Below are 21,371 nucleotides of genomic sequence, written 5' to 3'. Positions count from 1 at the left end.
GTGTCCAGGGGGGGGCTTGATGGCCTGGTTTTTGAACCCCAATTCCAGCTCTGATAGCTGTACAAACCGAGGCAAGGTATCTAAGCCTTTGTGTGCCTTGGCCTATGCATCTGTGAAATGGGACTGAGGAAGTCTGTTTCTCAGGGCTACGAAACCAGAGAAGCCCCTAGCACAGTTTCTGCTACAAGATAAACACTCCGTTGCTATCAGCCTTCATCATCTTCACCACCATCACCACCATCACCACCACCACGTGGTACTGCGACAACTGATTATTATTATTTAGATTTTTGTTCTTGTTGTTTTTGTTTGTTTGTTTGTTTTTCAAGATAGGGTTTCTTTGTGTGTACCCCTGGCTGTCCTGGAACTTGATCTGTAGAGCAGGCTGGCCTTGAACTCACAGAGATCCACTTCTGTCTGTCTCCTGAGTGCTGGGATTAAAGGCTCCTGTGTTCAACCACCTCCCAGCTTAGCTTTATTATTTTATGTGTGTGAGTGTATTGCCTGTATGGACATATGCATATCACATTTGTACCTGGTGCTTACAGAGGCCAGAAGAGGGCATTGAATCCCCAGGAACTGGAATTACGGAAGGTTATGAACCAATGTGGATTCTGAGGACCAAACCTGGGTCCTCTGGAGGAACAAATGCCCTTAATCACTGACTGAGTCATTCCTCGGTGGTCACCGTCATCATCATCGTCATCCCCATCATCATCGGCAGAGTCTCTAGCCCAGGCTAGCCTTGAACTCCCCATGTAGTTGAGGAAGGCTTTGAATTTCTGATTCTTCTACCTCCACTTCCCAAGAGCTTGGATTATAGGCATGTACAACTCTGCAAGGTTTATGCGGTACTGGATGAGTGGGCTATGGATATATGATATGGGCTCCGTGCATGCCAGGCCAGCACTCTACCAACTTAGTTACATTCCTAGTTTCACGTAAATTATTATTACTTTTCTTTTTTTTCACATAATTATTATGAACATTTCTGTGGTTGGGGAGAAGTCACAGTCACTAGAGTGCTCACTAGATTTTGGATCCCCCGCAACAACTTAAACAATGAACGTGGTACCCTACGCCTGTAACCCCAGAGTAGAAGGGGCAGACACAGGCATATCCCTGGGGCTTGCTGGCCAGCTGGTGTAGCCAACCGGTGTGCTCCAGGTTCGGTGAGAGACCCTGTCTCAGAACACAAACCCAGCAGCAACCTTTGGCCTCCACTTACACACACACACACACACACATACACACACACACACACACACAGAGGGACATACACAGAGACACACACAGATACAAACATACACACACAGATACATACACAGACACAGACACACACACAGAGATACATACACAGAGACACACACACAGATACACACAAACAGACACAGACATACACACACAAACACAGACACACACATAGACATACACGCACACACAGACACACAATAGACACACACGCACACACAGACACACACACACAAACAATTTTTTTTCCTAACTTAGGAGAAAGGTATCAGGATAGAAGGAAATAAAATAGCAGAAAATGACTGGTCACCACTGCTTCCTATCTTCATTTTTATTTTTATTTACTTTGTAAAGCTATATGTATTCTATAAGAATGAGTGTTTTGCTTGCATGTATGTATGTGTACCACAAGAGTGTCTGGTATTCTGGAGTTCCGAAGAGGGCATGGAATCCCTTGGAACTGGAGCTAGGATGGTTGTGAGCTACCATGTGGGTGCTGGGAACCAAACCCGGGTCCTCTGAAAGAGCAACAAGTGCTCTGAGCCACTGAGCCACCTCTCCAGCCCCTCCATATTTTATGCTTGGCCTGTGTCTTAGTTAGGGTTCTGTTGCTGTGATGAAACACCAGGACCAAAAAAAAAAAAAGTTGGGGAGGAAAGGGTTTATTTGGCTCACACTTCCACATCACTGTTCATCACTGAGGGAAGTCAGGACAGGAACTCAAACAGGGCAGGATCCTGGAGGCAGGAGCTGATGCAGAAGCCATGGAGGGTGCTGCTTACCGGCTTGCTCTTCATGACTTGCTCAGTCTGCTTACCTATAGGATCACCAGCTCAGGGATGGCCCCACCCACAACAGGCTGGGCCCTCCCCCACCAATCAGTAATTAAGAAAATGTCTTATAGGCTTGCCCACAGCCCGATCTTATGGAGGTGTTTCTTAAGTGACCTTTCCTTCTCTCAGATGACTTCAACGTGTATCAAGTTGACATGAAACTAGCCAGCACAGAGTGAAACACAAACAGCCACTAAGAAAGTGCACCCTAACCCAGATGACACTCGTGCTCTCAGATGCCCAAGGACAAAGCCCTGTGGGGAAACAGCAGAAGGGGCAACCACAGTACCAGCCAGCATGTTTCGAGCTCATCTACGCTAGACACTCTGCTTTCTTTCTTTCCTCCCTCCCTCTCCCCCTCCTTCCCTCCCTCCCTTCCTTCCTTCCTTTCTTTCTTTCTTTTCTTTGTTTTTTGAGACAGGGTTTCTCTGTGTAGTTTTGGTGCCTGTCTGTCCTGGATCTCGCTCTGTAGACCAGGCTGGCCTCGAACTCACAGAGATCTGCCTGGTTCTGCCTCTCGAGTGCTGGGATTAAAGGCGTGCGCCACCACTGCCCCACTCTGCTTTCTTTTAGTTCATCTTTACACAGTCTCTGAGGCTGGTAAAATTATCCTTCTGTTCCAGATGGTGGCAAACCCAGGCTCTTCTCCAATATGTTGACTTGTAGAAATGAAAGATTTGAGGTCTCTACTGCAAATACCTCATAGCGTTGCTAGGTAAAAAGCAGAAATGCGAATATGTTCAAAAGGAGCATGAAACACATTAAAGTCAGGTTCATACACATTCAGTGTCATGCACACATAGACCAGGTTGCTGAGGAGACTGGAGCTGGGATGGAAAAGGTGTCAGGGGAGAGTAATTTTGAACATTACTTAAGAGAAGAATTCCACTGTATTGTGAGAAAAAGGCAGCAGTTAATGTAGGAGAGGGTAGAGGAAAAACACATTTCCTGAGTGCACTTACTTTTCATTCTGTGTATGCATTCGTGTCTGTGTCCTCACACAAATACAGATGTACATGAGTACAGGTGTTCATAGAGGCCAGAAGAGGGCATCAGGTCTTTCAGAGCTGGAGTTACAGGCCACTGGGAGCGGCCAGACACAGGTGCTGGGAACTGAACTCTGGTCCTCTGCAGGAGCAGTATACAAATGCACTCTTAACTGCTGAGCCATAGCTGAGTGTGTATTGTTTTATGTGCCTACCTAAAACATTTTGCATTAAAACCCAAAAGTCCCATGAGGTTGTTATGGCCACTCTTCAAATGAGAAAGCCAAAAGGGTTAATTCATTGGCCCAAGATCCCACAAGCAAGGAAAGGAAAGGGATAGCTCTTCAACTTCAGAGCAATTGTGCACAGAAAGATCTGAAGTGAGGAAGGGGATGTCACACAGGTGTGGAGGAAGCGTGTTCTTGTAGAAAAAAGACAAATTCTGGGATGGAATGTTTTTAGAAAGTTGTCCACAGCCAGGCGGTGGTGGCACACGCTTTTAATCCCAGCACTGGGGAGGCAGAGGCAGGTTTCTGAGAGTTCCAGGACAGCCAAGACTGTTACACAGAGAAACCCCGTCACAAAAACAAAACAACAACAACAACCAAAGTTGTCCACAAAGCTGGTGAAATGGCTCAGTGGGTAAAGGCACTGGCCACCAAGCCTGATCCCCAGAACCCACACGGTGGAAGGAGAGAACCAGCTTCCACAGGCTGTCCTCGGATTTCCACTGCTATCTGTAGCGTGCTTGCACATCCCCCACCAGACTCCCATACACACAATAAATAAAGGTTCAAAGTAACGCAAGCTATAAAGTTATCTACACCTGACGAAACTGAAATCCGCTTTGTGGACGGGACCAATGTCAAGTTTCTTGTATTGAGACTGAACCATAGTGACACATCACGTCAGCGCTGGAGGATGCTGGGTGAAAAGGGTACATGGGACTTCTCTATGTGTTTCTTTGCAACTACCTAGTAATCTATATTCCCAAATAAAATTTTTAAGTTTAATGTAAAAAAAAGGTAGAGATGGTTCTGCTGGTAGAGATGGAAGCTGCCAAGGAGACTGGATATAGAAACCTCATGTACACATTAGGGGCACAAGAACACATCCCCACATCACATCACATCACATCTTCCCCTGCCTTCTCCTTTGTGTGACAATCGAGGTTGGCCACTAGTGAGGGGCGGGGAGAAGAGGATTTGCCAATATACTGATGGTACCACGGGTCCCCACAGTGACAAGGGTCCCTTGGGGATATCAAGTAGTAACAAAACACAGGATGGTCGTTGTGCCTTTCCCCCCCAATGACTATCAGAGCCAATCAGAAATAAAACAGTGGTGGGTGCGTGCTGATGCGTCTTTGGGAAAGTCTCCTGTGTTAGAGGCTCCTCGGAGGGCTTGTGTTTCTCTGGCTGGGTGACTTTCAGGGGAGACAGAAGCCAGGCCCCATCTTGAAGGATGCAGGACTAGCTGTGAAGAGGAGAAAGGGGTCACCCAGGCAAGAGAGGCTGCTGAGCAAGGGGTCACATGGGCAAGTGGCCTAGGAACCCAAGCTGGCTTGGGAATCCTTGCAGACTCAAAGTCCTGAGGAAGAACACACACACACACACACACACACACAGTTATATATATATATGTATATATATATATATATATATATATATATATATATATATATATATGGTGTGTATATATATATGGTATATGTGTGGGTGTGTGTATCTATCTATATATATATATATAGATAGATACACACATATATGGTTTTCACTATATATAAGAATAGTCTACAGGTTGGAGAGATGGCTCAGAGGTTAAGAGTACTAATTGCTCTTGCAGAAGACCCTGGTTCAATTTTCAGCATCCACATGTGGTTTACAACTATCTCTAACTCCAGTTCCAGGGGATCAGACACTCTTTTCTGGCCTTCGAAGGCATCGGACACATACATAGTACACATATATACACGCAGGCAAACATTATACATTCAATAAATAAAGGCACACTCCATTAATCCCAGCACTTGGGAAGTAGAGGCAAGCAGATCTGAGTTCAGCCAGTCAAGGCTACAAAGCAAGACCTTGCCTAAAACAAAAACAAAACAACAATCTAAGAACGGTATACTACAAAGCAAAGCATGCCTTGGAATTCACCAAACCAGGACAGAGCTACGTGACATCAGCTACATCATTCAAGCCCTCTGTTGGCTTCCTTGTCTCTAGGAGATGCTCAAAGTAACTCCCACAATTAAGTTCCAAACACACAGGGCTTCTTCCCATTTCATACGCGTTTCCCCCCATTGTCAAGGTAGCATTCTGAGTGGGTGTTTCAAACTCCGGTGAGACCCACAAGAATTACTGCATCTTTTTCAAATCTTTGATATTTATCATGTTTACATCTTCACGCAACCGCATGACAAGGTAACGTTGGAAAGAACGTATGCCTGTTACAGTTGTTCTCATTTTTCTAGAGTATTCCCTGAGGATGGATTTCCAGAGGCCAAAGACAGAAGCAGGAGTTAAGACTCAAGCATCTGGATTGTGTCTTCGGGGGCAGGACAGATCCCAACTGTAGCAGGAGAGGACCTGAGGACTGGGGGCACTTTGCTTGTTGGGCTAAGGAAGGCAGCCTTGGGCCCGATGTATGGTGATAGGGATGACTTCTGGGCTCTCAGAGGAGAAACCTGGCTGGCTGGATTTGAGTTTAGAGTGACTAGAAGGAGCCAGAACCAGAATGGAGGGCTAGAGGAATTCAACGGAGAGCCAGGGACCAAACCCTGGCTGACGGCATAGAGAGGGAGAAGCCAAAAGCTTGGGGCTACTGGCAAAAATGGTGACTCTCCATTTCCAATGGTGTTTGGGAAGCCACCCTGGTCCTGAGAGAGCTGGATTAGAACCCATCCCGCCCACGAAGGAATGACAATATATATTTTGAAGAATCCGGCGGGTTTCAATGTTTTCAATGCATTCTGTTGTGCGTGGGAGCAGGGGCACACACGTGGAGGCCAGAACAACCATGGGAGTCAGTTCTCTCCTTCCACCGTGCGAGTCCCAGGGATCGGGCTGACGTCACCAAGCCTGCACAGCAAGTGCCTTTACTCACTGAGCCATCTCGACAGCCCGGAATGACAATATTAATACTCCCATAGGTTTGGGAAACAGGCACGAGACACAAGGTGAGTTGGGGTCAGAGTCTGAAATCTACCACGCAATCTGCAGGGAAAACAATGGAGAAAGGCTTCCCACATCGGTAATCTATTTTGCCGGTTCCCACTAAACATAGGCACAGGACATGCTTTCCACCGTGATGTCTGCCAACAAAGGCATTCCCAGTGAAACTTGGCCAGATGGCTGAAATGTGTTTGCATAAATAATTTAAGTGCAAACTTCACTGGCATCATTTTGAAGACAAGGGGGACACCCGGGGAAATTTCCTAGGGGTGGGGATGTTTGATTTAAAAAAAAAAAAACCAAAACACAAGGGACTTGGGTGTCTGCAGTTTCTCTTTCTGAGGTTTGTTACCCAGGGTCCACCTTGGTGCACAGATACTGAACGGAAAGGCGCAGAAACAAGTAAAACTCCTAAGTTCTAGATTGCATGCTATTCTGAGTAGCATAATGAAATCTCATGGGAGGTCTCACCCCACCCAGGCCAGAATGTGAATGACCTCTTTGCCCAGCATATCCACACTGTATATGCTACCCTCCAGATAATCACACAGCACACATCCTGGTTGTCAGACCGACTGCCGCAATACCGCCATGCACGTGCACTCTACGAATCCTTTTTATTTGATAATGGACCCCAGGTGGAAAGGTAGCAATGCTGGCAGCTTACACGGGATGGGATTATAATTGTTCCGTTTTATTGTTGCCATTCATTTCTCACTGTGCCTGGTTTATAAACTACACTTATCCAAAGCATGCATTATAGGAATAAGACACAGGCTACTTAAGATTCAGCGCCACCATCTATGGTTTCAGATAGCCAATGGGGTAGTGTTTGGGATAAAGGGAGGGCATTAGACTTTCTCACTGCCATGGTAAAATACATGGTAAAAAACTGCCTAGGGACGATTTACTTGGGGTCATGGCTTCAGAGGGGCCAGTCCATAGTCCTGGGCACTGTGGAGTCTGGACATTAATGAAGCAGACGTTATGGCGGCAGAAGTATGCGGCAGGTGCTCCTCACTTCATGGCCCCCAGAAGCAAGAGAGAAACAGGTATCACAGGGCCTGGGACAATGAGGAACGTCCTCCAACTAGATCCAACCTCCGAAGTTTCCAGAGCCTCTCAAAAGAGCAATAGCAGCTGGGGATGGAGCCTTTGAGTCTTCTGAAAGGGGCATTTCATATCTAAATGATTAACTGTATCTAATTATTAAATTAGGACGGGTGGGGCGGTGGTGACGCACACCTTTAATCCCAGCACTTGGGAGGCAGAGCCAGGAGGATCTCTGTGAGTTCGAGGCCAGCCTGGTCTACAGAGTTCCAGGAAAGGTCAAAAACTATACAGAGAAACCCTGTCTCAAAAAAAGAAGGCCAGTAGGGTTAATAGCACTGGAGAAAGTGCCCTGTGTCCCTCAGAAGCAGGCAGTGACGTCTCATCTCAGTATAATTTATACTGGCTTCCTCATCGTGCCACACGCCTCTTTAGACCCATTTGGACAGTGATCCTGCACACAGCAGATGATGGAGCTTTGTTTTCTTCACAGCTCCACACCCAATACCCCAATGTTTCCAATATGTGAGCCTTTAACCCCATTATTTAATGCTTGCGCCCCAAAATGAGTGTCCTGAGTGAACTTGAGAAATCTAACTTAAAAACAAGACCCTCGCCAGCCAGGCGAGGCGGTGCACATCTGCAGTCCCAGCAGCATGCAGGTAGCTGAGACAGAAGGATTGCCGTGAGTTTGAGCTATCCTGGGCTACACGAGAAGACACTGTCTCAAAAACAAAACAAGGTGCTAAGAAGCATTCTGGATCTCCCCTAGAGTCTGAGCTTAGCTCGGCCGTCAGAGGAGTGCCATCTGCACCTGTCATCTTGATTTGTGATTAATGTCTCAGTATTTTCAGACCTCATCACCATCCCTTTGACAGCATCTAGGTGTCAGCTTCTCAGCACGGCGAGCGGCAAATGACCGGAGCAGGACATGGCTGCCAGCTTCCGACCATAAAACAAATGCTGGCTCTTTGGTGGGATCTCAGACTCTCAGGGCTGACCTCACGCGGGCCCCGGCCCTGCCTAGGCCAAGCAATTGGGATGGGAGAACCCAAGGCACAATATGGACACCCAGACATCCCATGTCTCCACATCTGTCCCTGCCCGCTTGCCAAAGAAGCAGGTCGGGAGTGGCTTCGGTGGCTTTGTTTGGAAACAGGCAACGCTCCTAACCAGGGGACATCCATTTGGCAGCTGAAACAAATGAGATTGAACTGTGTTACCTCTGACAGCTCCGTAAACATCCTGGTGATTCAAAGGAAAGCTGCAGGATATGCATGACATGATACCACAGGCGTGCAACAAACCTGGCATGTGTGTAAGTGTGTGTGTAAAATGTGCTACAAATGCAGAAAGACCCATAAGGACCCAAGCAGAGTGGCAATGTTGGCCACTGGCTGCAGCTAGGCGACCAATTGATGAAGGGGAGGGGGCGGGTCTTAGAGTGTATCATTTAGTGTGACAGTCACTTAAGTTTTTAAGTTTTATTTTACGGCTATCTGTTTATTTTTTCAGATGGGGTCTCGCTAAGTTCAGTTCCCCGAGTAGCTGGCTGTACAGGGAGACAGCATCTTGCCAAGCTTTGTGGCTTCTTTTTTTTTTTTTTTTTTTTAGGTTTTTCGAGACAGGGTTTCTCTGTGTAGCTTTGCGCCTTTCCTGGATCTCGCTCTCTAGACCAGGCTGGCCTCGAACTCACAAAGATCCGCCTGCCTCTGCCTCCCAAGTGCTGGGATTAAAGGCGTGCGCCACCATGCCCGGCACTTTGTGGCTTCTTAAACTGAAGTAAAAACTCTGAAGCCGGGCGGTGTCTCCAGCACTAAAGGAGACAGAGGTGGGCGGATCTCTGTGAGTTCAAGGCCAGCCTGGTCTAGAGAATGAGTTCCAGGACAGCCAGGACTACACAGAAAGACCCTGTCTCAAAAAGCAAAAGACAAAACAAAACTCTGCCCCTTAAGTAGATGTTTCATTTGTGTGTTCAATAGCCAGAGACGGGATGGGAGACCTGAGGGAGGACGGGATGGGAGGACCTGAGGGAAGACGGGATGGAGGACCTGAGGGAGGACGGGATGGGAGGACCTGAGGGAAGATGGGATGGGAAGTTAGTCCTAAACTACAGTTAGACCAGAGGAAGAGGTCCTGGTGTGGTACTGCAATAGGGTAGTGACAGTTAGGTTCTTATATATGTTAAAAAGCCAGAGGAAGGGGCAGAGGCAGGCAGGTCTCTGTGAGTTCAAGGCCAGCTTCATCTATATAGCGAGTTTCAGGCCAGACAGGACTACATAGTGAGATTATTATTTTTTCCTAATTTCTCCACGAAGAAATGACAGGTCCTGGAGGGCTCAAGGCATGGATGGCTCAGTGGTTAAGAGCACTTGTTGCTCTTGCACAGGTCCCAGGTTTGGTTCCCAGCATCCACACTGGGTGGCTTAAAATCCACTATAACTCCAGTTTCAGGGATCCAAAGCCCTCTTTTGGCTTTTGAGGGCACTGCATGCACACGGTGCATATACAGACAAGCAGACACAGGCACACACACACATTTTAATTAAAAAAAAAAAAAGACAAGGGGCTGGAGAGATGGCTCAGTGGTTAAGAGCACCGACTGCTCTTCTGGAGGACCCGGGTTCAATTCCCAGCACCCACATGGCAGCTCACAACTGTCTGTAACTCCAAGATCTGACACCCTCACGCAAACATGCGTGCAGGCAAAACAAATAAATAAAATAAAAATAAATAAATTAAAAAAAAAAGACAAATATTTGAACTGATAGTTTAATCTGATTTAAACATTATACAGTGTATATGTATAATTACAATGGAAATGTTACATGGTACCCCATTTATAGGTATAATCATATGCCTTTACATATCAATTACAGAATAAATTAAAAGTATGTTTTGAACTAAAAAAGAAAGGAAGAAAGAAAAAAAACAACAAAAGCCGGGTGGTGGTGGCGCACGCCTTTAGTCCCAGCACTTGGGAGGCAGAGCCAGGCGGATCTCTGTGAGTTCGAGGCCAGCCTGGTCTACAGAGCGAGATCCAGGACAGGCACCAAAGCTACACAGAGAAAACCCTGTCTCAAACAAACAAACAAACCCAGCCATGCAAAGCTAGTGGTTACCGTATTGAACAGCAAAAACACGTAACATTTACGTCTTTCTAGTAAGTTCCCTCAGATAGCTCTGATTTGAGGCTTTAGTTTTTAGTTGTATTTCTTTCCTCAAAAGAAAATGTTCTATAGAGTATCCATCTAAATCTAAACAAGTTTAATATCTTGCTTAAGAAATAAATAAAGTTTAATATCTCTTGTTTTCTCTTAAAGTTAAATTGAAAATCTGATAATTTTTTGTTGTTGTTATTCAAAGATTTGGACTCCTAGAGTTACATACACACACACACACACACACACACACACACACACACACACACACACACACACACTCTTTCTGTACTTGCTCAGCTCTTTTTTTTTTTTTTCCCCGGAGCTGAGGACCGAACCCAAGGCCTTGCGCTTGCTAGGCAAGCTCTTTACCACTGAGCTAAATCCCCAGCCCCTCAGCTCTTTTCTTACTGGAACTCTGGGTTGAAGGAGCTGGTCTGTGACCCGGCAGTTATTTTATCTAGTCCTGTACACGTGCATGCCACCTAAAGGCATTTGAGTACATTAGACACTGGTGAGGGTGGCAAGAAACAGGGAGCAGTTGTGTGGCCTTGGCGTGACAGCGTGTGCGGAAGCAGCCAGAGCAAAGGGCCGTGCAAGAGCCGGTGTGTCAGGCAGCAGACCGGCCGGACTTCCGAGGGCAGACGTGCGTTAGTTCAGACATTCCCCACAGACATGGGCGTCGGCGGTGTGCCAGCAAAAGGGAAAGGAAGCCTTTTTTCAACGAAGGCTCCCTCTTCCCAAATGACCCTGCTGTGTCAGGCTGACAAGAAAACCGACCAGCACAGACGGAGATGAGTGACCAAGGCTTCCAGGGGAGGTATTTAGAGGCAGAACAGGGCAGGAGATTGCAGGCAGAACCTCAAGGCTTTGTTCTGGTCTTGTAGTGTGTGACATGGATGAGCTGAGCCACACAGGAAGCAGAGGCCTTTTACACAGTGAGGACATGAGGGGCCACCATGTCCTGGCAGTTGGCGGGAAAAGTGAATTTCTTTCTTTCTTTCTTTTTCTTTTCTTTTTTTTTTTTCGAGACAGGGTTTCTCTGTGTAGCCCTGGCTGTCCCAGAACTCACTCTGTAGACCAGGCTGGCGCCTTGAACTCAGAGATCGCCTAGCCCTGCCTTCTTAAGTGCTGGGATTAAAGGTGTGCACCACCGCCACCTGGCTAAATCATTCTTTAAATATTTATTTTTATTTTAATTTTTAAAAAATTTTTATTTTATTTATTTTATTGTTTTTGGTTTTTCGAGACAGGGTTCCTTTGTAATAGTCCTGGCTATCCTGGAACTTGCTTTGTAGACCAGGATGGCCTCGAACTCACTGAGATCCTCCTGCTCCTGCTTCCCGAGTGCTGGGATTAAAGGCATGCGCCACCACCACCCGGCTAAATATTTATTTTTTATTATTTTAAATTATATGTCTATGTCTGTGCATGGGTATGTGCACCTAAGGCTAGTACCAGCAGAGACCAGAGGGGTTGGACCCCTGGAGCCAGAGTTCACTGGTCATTGTGAGCCACTCAAGTGGGATCCTGGAATTGAACTTGAGTCCTCTGGAAAAGCAGTCCAAAGCTCTTAACCACTGAGCCATCTCGGGAAAGTGAATTTCAAGAAGGAACAATGGCCAGAGAGGAAGAGACAATATGAACAGGGAAGGAGAAGGCGGCTCTGTAGAGCCTGGCTATCGAGCATGCGCACCGCCTTCTAGAGAGGCTCTTAGGAGGGAGTGACATTGGAACTTCCGAGAGAGAAAGTAAAGAAGGGCCAGCAAAGGAGGGGAGAGTGTCATCTCAGCGGCGGTGACTGCCAACTCAAGGGCCTCATTCAAACGTCACACAAATTCCAGATGTCACAACGGCTCTGCAGACCAGGCAGGGCACGCTTCTCCAAGCTCACCCCTGGCCAGCTGTGAGTCCCTGGGACTGTAGGTTGCTTCCAAAAGCAGCGGCGCAGACCCTCGGGAGCCTATCTGCCCCGGGCCAGGATGGACTTGAGACGTGGCCCAACACCTTCTGGCTTTAACTTATAGCCCTGCGACCCCTAGCTCCTCTGGTCCTGGTGTACACCAAATTACCACAGGAGAGCTGGTGTTTTACTCAATAACTGATTGCTAATAAGCACTCACTTCATAAACAGTGTTTACCACGACAGGCAGTCTATCAGTTACATCTGTGGAAGTGTTTTGTGAGCTTCTTAAACCCTAGGATTGTCAATAAATGAGAGCTCAGATTTAAGGAATTCCATACTTGTGTGCCTAGCTCTTTGTGAGGTGATCCGAGCCTTTCACGGGGATTCATTCATCCGAATATCTTGATACATTGCAGTACTTTATTTGTTCCTTCCAGTTCATACAAACTGTGAGGTAAAAAGCATCTCAAAAATAACTCTTAAAGAGCTCGGCAGCACCAAAAATCTACCACAAGCACTAGAGCGTTAGTAATGTCACCAGTGATTTGGTTGAAAGTTGGGAGCCAGAAATCGGGATTTGGAATGGACAACACATTTCTGCTTTCCTCTTTCCTAAAATATACCCAGTTTCCTACTGTGGTCAACAGGCAGCCTAAAAAAAGCAGGGTTACTCACCTCCAGTTTCCAAATGAACACACGTTTACAAATATAGAAGCCAGAGGAAGCCTCATTGTCACGGTGCCAAGTTGATTGAGGGCAGTATAAGCATTTTAACTGTGCAGACGGGTAACAGATTTGAGAGACAGGGACTCTTACAGGCAGGCTAAGAGTCTGAGATCAATTATTCAGACATCCAAATATATAATCAGAGAGTCTGTTGCATCATGTGTGAGTCGCCAGAATACAAAATAGGCATTGTGCCCAGGGCAGATAAAACGTAGAAAGTCGGGGCCCAGGGTGGTCTTGGTGCCAACGGAGATTTCAAAAGCAATGCACTTGAAATGCAAAACTGAATGAGAAGCATCAGAATTCTAGGGGAGGAAAAAAACACTAGGTTGAGCCCTACTAAAAATGCCCAGTAAGCAGAGGCCCAGCAGAGCCAAGACCCACTTTCAAGGAAGCCCTGGTGCGCATGGGCATTCCGTTACACCTGACTGAGGAGCGAAGTCTCAACAGATGCTGCCTACCATAAGTAGCAGCGAAAAGCAGACAGAGCGCAAAAACAGCTCCTTCGAAAGCTCTCCATGAAGCGAGGTGCATTCTCCCGCCCAAGCAGATCATCCAGTCTCCGGGGAGGGGGCCTCATTCCTGGGACCTTGTCATTGTAAAGGACTGGCGGATGGGAAAATGTGTAGCGGCTTCTCCTATGAACATCGACACCATCTACCACTCGTTATCCTGACACCGTGTGTCAGGGACTGTTACGCGGTTTGAATGCCTCTTTCTTTAACCCTCCCAACACCATCGAGGTGGGTCTGTTGTCCCATTTGACAGATGGGGAAAATGAGACACAAAGCAGATAACACTTCCAAAGACACCCAGATGCTAAGTAAAGCAGCTGAGTTCAAACCCAAAGCAATGTGTCTCTTGGAGGTCTTTATACTTATGCTGTTGGCCGAAAGGGAGACATGGAGATGTATTCATTCCAATGTGTCATTAGAGAAAAATTCATCTTCTAGCCATGGAGACGCAGATGTCTATGGAGAGATGTCACCAACCAGCACATTATTAAGACATTAGGTGAATGGCAAGCCCATTAACGGCCGTGCATCCTTAGAGGAATGACATCACTCTGGGCTGAACCGGTCACAAAAGCCCCAAGGAGGAAATGGAAAAGTCAGTCCTTCACACAAGCTGGCTCTGTTTAGCCACGCCAGTGTTGGGCTGAGACCCTGCTAAGGGCCTGTTAGAGGCAGGCCTTGTCGCTTCTGGTCCCCTGAAAGTCAGCAATGTCGCGGTCACTGCTCCCAGGGCAGACCCTCCCCACCCAGATGGCCATTTGTGGGCCCTCTGCCCACTTACCCTGCCTGCACCAGCAGCCTCCCAGCTGCCAACGGACCCAACTTCCAGGGTCAGCTTCCTCCACTTGCTGCTCAGCATGTTATTGGCCTTGTATCATGGGCTCTGCCCGCCAGTTCTCAATGAGTCCTTTGACCAGGGTGCCAGGGATCATCTTGGGCTATGGGTAAAAGTCATGGTGCAGGCTGGCACAGACCCTATTTCCCAGCATACCCACTGCCTGGGCTACAGAACAGCCCTGTGATTGTCTGCCTGGTTTCTGCTTTTCCTGGATTTCCCTACTCGTTAATTATGATATTATTAACATGCAAAAGATGCACCGATTTTTAAGAGTTCAATAGCATACATTTTGGCAGGTATTTTTTTAAGAACTGTATAACCAACCACCCAACAGATAAGACATCTCCCAGTCCCTAAAATATTCACCTTCCCAACCAATGCCTACATCCAACTGAGGTTCGAAGCCTATCAACATCGATTTGTTCCTGCATGAATCTTTGCATAATTACTTCCTAAACATAATTAGAAGACTCTAGATAACTACCCACAAGACTGTCGGTGATGAAAAATACTTTTAATTATATTTGTGCCCTGACATTAAAATGCTCAGAATGCAAACTATGAAAAAGAAATTTAAAGTAAATTAAAATCATCCACGGTCTTCTTAGCCACGGCTGGAGCTCCAGCGGGTTTCTGTCAAGGCTAGGACCTATGCATTTATCACAGTTCCTGGGTAGGGCATTCGTTTTGTCTTCTCTCCCGACCCTCTCCTCCTCTTTCTTCCTCCTGCTCTCCTGCTTCCTCCAAATCTGCCGCTCACTCCAGAGCAGGCATCTAGAGTTGCCCTTGCAAAGCAGCTCAGTCAAAACTCAACCCCTGGATCTCTGTGAGTTCGAGGCCAGCCTGGGCTACCAAGTGAGTTCCAGGAAAGGCGCAAAGCTACACAGAGAAACCCTGTCTTGAAAAAAAAAAAAAAAAAAAACAAAAATCAACCCATAATTCAAGCACCAACCCTGCCGGCTGAGTTGAAGCCGAGACCCGAATTTACGTGGATCTTCTCTGGAGAATGCCTGGCTCACCTCTTTCCCCCGACAGCAGCCATGTGGGCCTCTCCTAGCATCTCAGCTCTGCTGCTCAGGATAACGACCAGCTTCCTAGAGACGACCCCCCAGGTGAAGAGTGCATTTGCTGTGAAGGCCGTCCACCCCAACATATGCCTCAAATCCGATAATCTTCCCTCTACCCACTCGCAGAAAAATGCAGCAGCGGACATGCCCTTAATCTGATTTAGGTAAAATTTTCATTTCTTTGAAAATGGCACTTTAACGGCATGCTTGATGAGAGATGGAGTTTTCCAGAAATCCGAAGAATATGAGGATGCCTGTTTCTGAGCCTCAATTTATAGACACCCCTAAAAAAGAGGTGATTGTTGCTAAGTCATCAGCATGACCAGTGGTGAGGGCGTGAGCAGATCTGAAAACGGTGCCATGTGCACACACATACCCCGTGCCCACACACGCTCACAAAACTTTTGTAAAATGGCGGTAAAATTTATGTAAGCTGGGTACAATAGCTTACACCTGTAGCACCCGCTGCTACTTGGAGGTGGGGGGTGGGGGTGGGGGAGTAGCCTGAGCCAAGGAGCTGGAGGTCAGCGTGAGCAACTGGTGTGACCCTGTTTCAAAGTGGGGAGAGGCTGGAGAGATGACCCAGCGGTTGAGAGCACTGACTGCCCTTCCAAAGGACCCAAGTTCAATTCTAGCACACACACACACACACACACACACACACACACACACACACACACACGGTAGCTCACAAACATATACAACTCCAATTCAGGGAGATCCAGTGTCTCCTTCTTGGCTCTGCAGCCACTGCACACACATGGTGCACAGACATACGTATTGCAGGCAAAGCACCCAAACACACAGAGAAACATTTTACATTTAAATTAGGCAATACCAAACTTTCTCATTTTAGTTCTTTTAAAGTGTACTTCAGTGGTATTACATCTATTCACAGCCATCACCACATCCATCTTCGCTTTTCATTAAAAAAAAACTGACTCTACCTACTAAACACTCCCCATTCTCTCCGCCCATGAAACAATTCTCCATTCTCCCGCATCAGATCCACCTGTGTGGGGCGTTTACCCACCAACCCCACAGTTCCCCAGAGTTTTCTTGAGTGTGGGCAGCAGGAAATATTAGATAGAAGGATTTATTGCGGAGAATCTTGTGGAGATAAATGGACAAAAAATAAAGGAAAGCCTCAAGAGGGCCTGGAACCTTTTCCAACGGCCCCGATTGCCTCTGCCCCAGGGTTTTTATAGAGACAACAAGGGGTAGAGCAAAAGACCTCTCCCCCAGCACAGCCAAGTGCAGACCATCTCAAATACCTGCACTCAGGCCTGTGGTCCTAATCATCCTCTATGTGGACCTGCTGGGTAAAGCCAGGAGGAACCCGAAAACGGGCTCCCACACACCTGTTTGTTTGAAACAGGTTTTCTCACTTCGGAGCCCCAGGGATCTACCAGTCTCCACGTCTCAGCCCTGGGGTGACCAGGGGAGCCACACTAGCTTTTGTATGTGGTTTCTGAGATTCGAACCCAGGTCTTTGTGTTTCCATGGCAAGAACTTGCCAACTGAGCTTACCCCAGCCCCTGGATCCATTCTGTTTTCTGTCCCTGTGAATTGAACAACACTAGTAGTCTGATGGGGACTTACCAGTGAAAACATCTGTCCCTTTGTGAATGTCTATTTCCCTTGTAGAATGTCCTTAGGGTCAATCCATGTTGGAGAATGTCGGGGTTCTCTTTTTACTCGTTCATTTTTGCCACACTGGGGACTGAACCCAGGGCCTGATGACTGCTAGGAATATACTCTACCACTGAGCTATATCCCTAGGACTCTTTTTTTTTCAGAACTGAGTAGCATTCTATCATAGGCAAACACCACATTTTCATCAGTCATTCACCTGTCTGTAGAGGCAAAAGTTTGAAACTAAAATGCAATATTCCTATACTTTATCAATGAGATCGTGACCATTTGGAGCCTGACCCTAGCAACCTAAGATGTCTTACACAAACGCCTAAAGCCATGGCACCTTCCAGAAATAGCCAATCTCACAAAAAAACAGCTTATACTATAAATGTTATTCCTGTCGTTCCTCAGCAGGAGTGATGAGCCCAGCCATCCACCCAGGTATGGACTCCACACAAGCGGCCTGCAGGAAAGGACCGAAGAGCTTCCCCTTAGCGGCTGTAAAAGAGCAGCTCCCCTCTTCCAGGAGTGAGATCCCCATCTGGGAGTTCTTCAGGAGCCTCCCATCTTGTTTCTTAAGCTGTGGTCCCTCACTGGGGCTTGGAGCTTGCTGATTGGCCTAGAGATCCCCAGAGATCTTCCCGTCCTGGGCATGAGAACCAGGTAAGAACTCTACCAACGGAGCTACACCCCCACCCCATGCCACCCCACGCCCCGTCCTTTCCTGGATTTTTTGGAAGCAGCTGCCGTAAGGATCCTAAAGTAGCATATAACAATGGTTTTGAGTTTCATACGTTTGTTGGCCTCTTGCATATGAGATGAAATACCCCTACTCCCCCAACTCTCACTTTCTTTTTCTTTTGGTCAGTATATGGCCTTTAACTCTCCATCCTCCTACCTCAGCCTCCCAGCTGCTGCACTCCCTCCCCTAGCTTCTAGAGCACTTTTCTGGGACGTGGTACCAGGCAGGATCTCTATTGGGTTTTCAGTCCGTAAGTGTAGCTGATGAAGCTGTGTTTTCTTCTGTTGTTATTTTTGCAGCCTGAGGGATCGAGCAAGTGCTGTACCCGCCCTCCCTAGTCAAGTCTCTTGTACATTTTAAAAATCAAGGTTTTTTTGTGTGTCTGTTGAGCTTCCGACATTCCTTATAAATTCTCTAGCTTTTATCTAGTGTGTCACCTGCCAGGATCTTCTCCCGTTTATTTTTTCCTCCTGTTTCACTGTTAGGAGTGGCCTAAGTGGCACAGAGTCTTGAATTCTGGTGTAGCCCAATTGGAAATGGCGTGTTCAAGCATCCATGTGGAAGATGGATCACCGTGAGATAAAAGGGCACCTGTTTTCTCCCTAATCTATGCCACCAAGTTAAGCTGATGACTTTGCACAAGACATCTAACTTCTGAGACCTTATTATCCTTGAGAGTGGGAAAAAACCAAGAAAGGATCACTCGGGCTGGAGAGACGGCTCAGAGGTTAAGAGCACCGACTGCTCTTCCAGAGGTCCTGAGTTCAATTCCCAGCAACCACATGGTGGCTCACAACCATCTGTAATGAGGTCTGGTGCCCTCTTCTGTGTACATAATAAATAAATAAATCTTAAAAAAAAAAAAAAAAAGAAAGAAAGAAAAGAAAAAGGATCACCCACCAAGCAGGATTCTGGATGAGACTTGAATGTCCGTAAAACAAGAAAAGTGGGCCCAGCATATGGGTCAGCATGATCATCTCATTGGTCAGGGCCAAGGATAGACACTGGGTACAAAGGTCATTATTCCTAACTTGCCAGTGAGGAAGCTGATGCCTAGCCAGGCTACAAAAAGTGGCTGGTTCCCACTAAGACCATTTGTTTACACCCCTCCATCCACCCCAACTACCCACACAGCTTCTTTGGGTGCACACCAGCCTCAGAAGCCTGGGCCCAGGGATAAACCAACTTTGCCAGTCACTTCACAAGCTGGAAGAGCTTGGAAACCCTTCGAGACCATCCAGTCCAGCTCTTCCTATTTACAGATGGTAAAAACTGAAGCTGAGGGAGGTAGAGAATCCTGCCCAGATTCACACAGCAACAGAGCCTGAATCGGCTCTGATGGCCAACTCCCCGCCCCCACGCACTCCAGAAATGTCCTTGATGAAGCAGAAGGACAGTGTGGCCGATGCCCGGCACCACCCACACTTTTCCAGAACACTCAGCTCCGTTCTCCAAGAGTGCTGTCTGGAGGAGACATTTCTAGCAGTCCTAACGAGCAGCTTCCGGATGGTCAGATGGGTTTCCTGTCTTTTACCAGCTGCCGGGGCTCAGGCCTGCTAGCCGGGGCTGCACACTCTCCGGGGTTCAATGTCAACAGAAGATCCAGTTATCACACACAGTGCACTCTCCCCAGCTCCCAGACTGAAGGTGCACGGGCCTGTCGTTTATCAGGAACATTCTGGCCAGCGCTCCCCGCCCCCAACATCCCCCCCCCCCCCCCCCCCCCCCCCCGCTTTGTTTTGTGATAGACTACACAAGTGATAAGAACAGCAATCACAATAAAGACCACTAGATGACCCTCCTTTTTGAACAGAAAGATTGCGGCATTAACGTTGATCTCCACAAACCACCCGGGAGGAAATACTCGAAAACGTCTGGCCTCCTTGACCACATCTCACAGGTAACCAAGGGCTGTTTCCTGAGACTGAAGCCTCAAAGTGGAAGAGGGAGCCAGATGATTAGACACTGGTCTGTTCTTATATGGACTTTACCAGCGGTGTGGGAAAGCCCAATGAGGACGACAACACATGGCTGCTATCTTTTTCAGGATTGTCTCTGATCTCAGCGGGACTCCCAGCCCACCGCTATTCATTTCCCAGAAGCATGGGCTCGTGGGTTGCTAGGCGTATTTGTGCGGATGAATGATACACGGGATGGTTTTCAAGTTCAGTGCCAACCTGTGAGTTTTCCCTGCGTGCCCTAGTTCTTCACCTGGGCAAACAGAACTGAAACACGCTGGAGACCGTGTGCTCCGTAGGGGCTGTATGTTCAAGAGGCTCCCAGATCTGTGGTGTAAGGAAATAATGACATTCACGGTGACAATAAATGACAGACATAACAATAAAGTATCGGGGGGGGGGGGGGGCGGCGGCGGGCGTGAAGAAGGCTTGGGGGTAGAGCTCTGGATTTTCCCAGCATCGTCTTCTCTGCTTCCATTCTAGAAGTTTCTTTCATGCATGGGCTGTGAGAAGGTAGGAGATGCTGGCATCGTGTCATTTTGAGAGATCTTAAGGCGAGGTCTGTGACAAGTGTTCCTGTAATTCAGGGATAAGCCTTCACACAAGTTATAAATGAGGAAAGCTGGGCCGGGCAGGCATGGCGGTGCCTGCCTGGAATCTCAGTCTCAGTACCCAGGATGCTAAGGCAGTGCGGGACAGCCGAGGCTACTTCCCAAGACTGTCTCAGAAACATGAATTAAGTGTCCAGAGTCCTGTGACTTGACAACGCTACTCCATTTGTCTCTTCCCTGGTCCCAGCCAGGCCCATATAGGATATAAGTACCCCTGGTCTATGCATGAGATCCACATAGGATACAGGCCTACTCTACATAGCCTGCTTCAAGCCCGCCTCTGAGGCAGCACTAGCTAAATCAAGTCTGCTTAGACCTGAGATTGGAGGGCAAATTCTAGTTCACAGGCAAACTCTCAGGGAAACAGAAGCACCTCTTGTTCCAGAAGGTTCTCTGTCCAGGACAAACACTAGCCCCGAGACTTTTTTTTTTTTTCTTAAAGCAGGCTATCATATAGGCCAGGCTGGCTTCCAACTTGCTCTGCAAAAGAGGATGACCTTGAACTCCTGATCCTTCTGCCTCAAGTACTGGAATGACTGGCATGCACCCCCCAGGATAGGAGTCCCCTTTAAGGGCACTGCCATCCTCACACTGTCGTCTTGAAGGTGCCAGCCCCACTCCACTCTGTCTGCCCGGGAAACACATGTGCCGCCTCTTGCCCGAGCTCCCCATCATGGCACATCTGTTTTTGTGTCTTTCTTACTTATTCTTTAGTCCTCTGAGGTTCTTCCTTGGGCCCTTTCTCTCTGACAAAGCAAAACAATGATGAGAACGGATTCCATCCAGAAGTGAGCGTCGTCTGTAGATGGCCTGGAACCACAGAATGGTGGTGTGTCGCTTTCTGAAACATTGTCACCCTCCGTATTGGCAAGGTCTGGGGAAGTATGGTGTAGTGAGCCCCACCACGGAAGGC

At 47.5% G+C, this 21,371-nt stretch overlaps 1 protein-coding gene across 3 annotated transcripts in view; it reads right to left on the bottom strand.

Annotated features, from left to right (window-relative positions):
- Efr3b (EFR3 homolog B) overlaps window positions 1-21,371 on the bottom strand; it is an 84,097-nt gene that overhangs the window by 53,518 nt on the left and 9,208 nt on the right. Inside the window, exon 1 of one of the 3 annotated variants that reach the window (XM_052746017.1) lies at window positions 19,881-20,151. The exons of the other annotated variants lie outside the window; for them this stretch is intronic. The gene's annotated coding sequence lies outside the window, so the exon portion shown is untranslated. Of the gene's footprint in view, window positions 1-19,880; window positions 20,152-21,371 lie in introns of those variants that run through there. 3 annotated transcript variants of the gene reach the window in all.

The sequence above is a fragment of the Peromyscus californicus genome, unplaced genomic scaffold (genome assembly GCF_007827085.1).
Source record: "Peromyscus californicus insignis strain IS unplaced genomic scaffold, ASM782708v3 Scaffold_1__1_contigs__length_55948999, whole genome shotgun sequence".
Classification (NCBI taxonomy): domain Eukaryota; kingdom Metazoa; phylum Chordata; class Mammalia; order Rodentia; family Cricetidae; genus Peromyscus; species Peromyscus californicus.
This window is presented reverse-complemented; position numbering and strand designations above follow the sequence as displayed.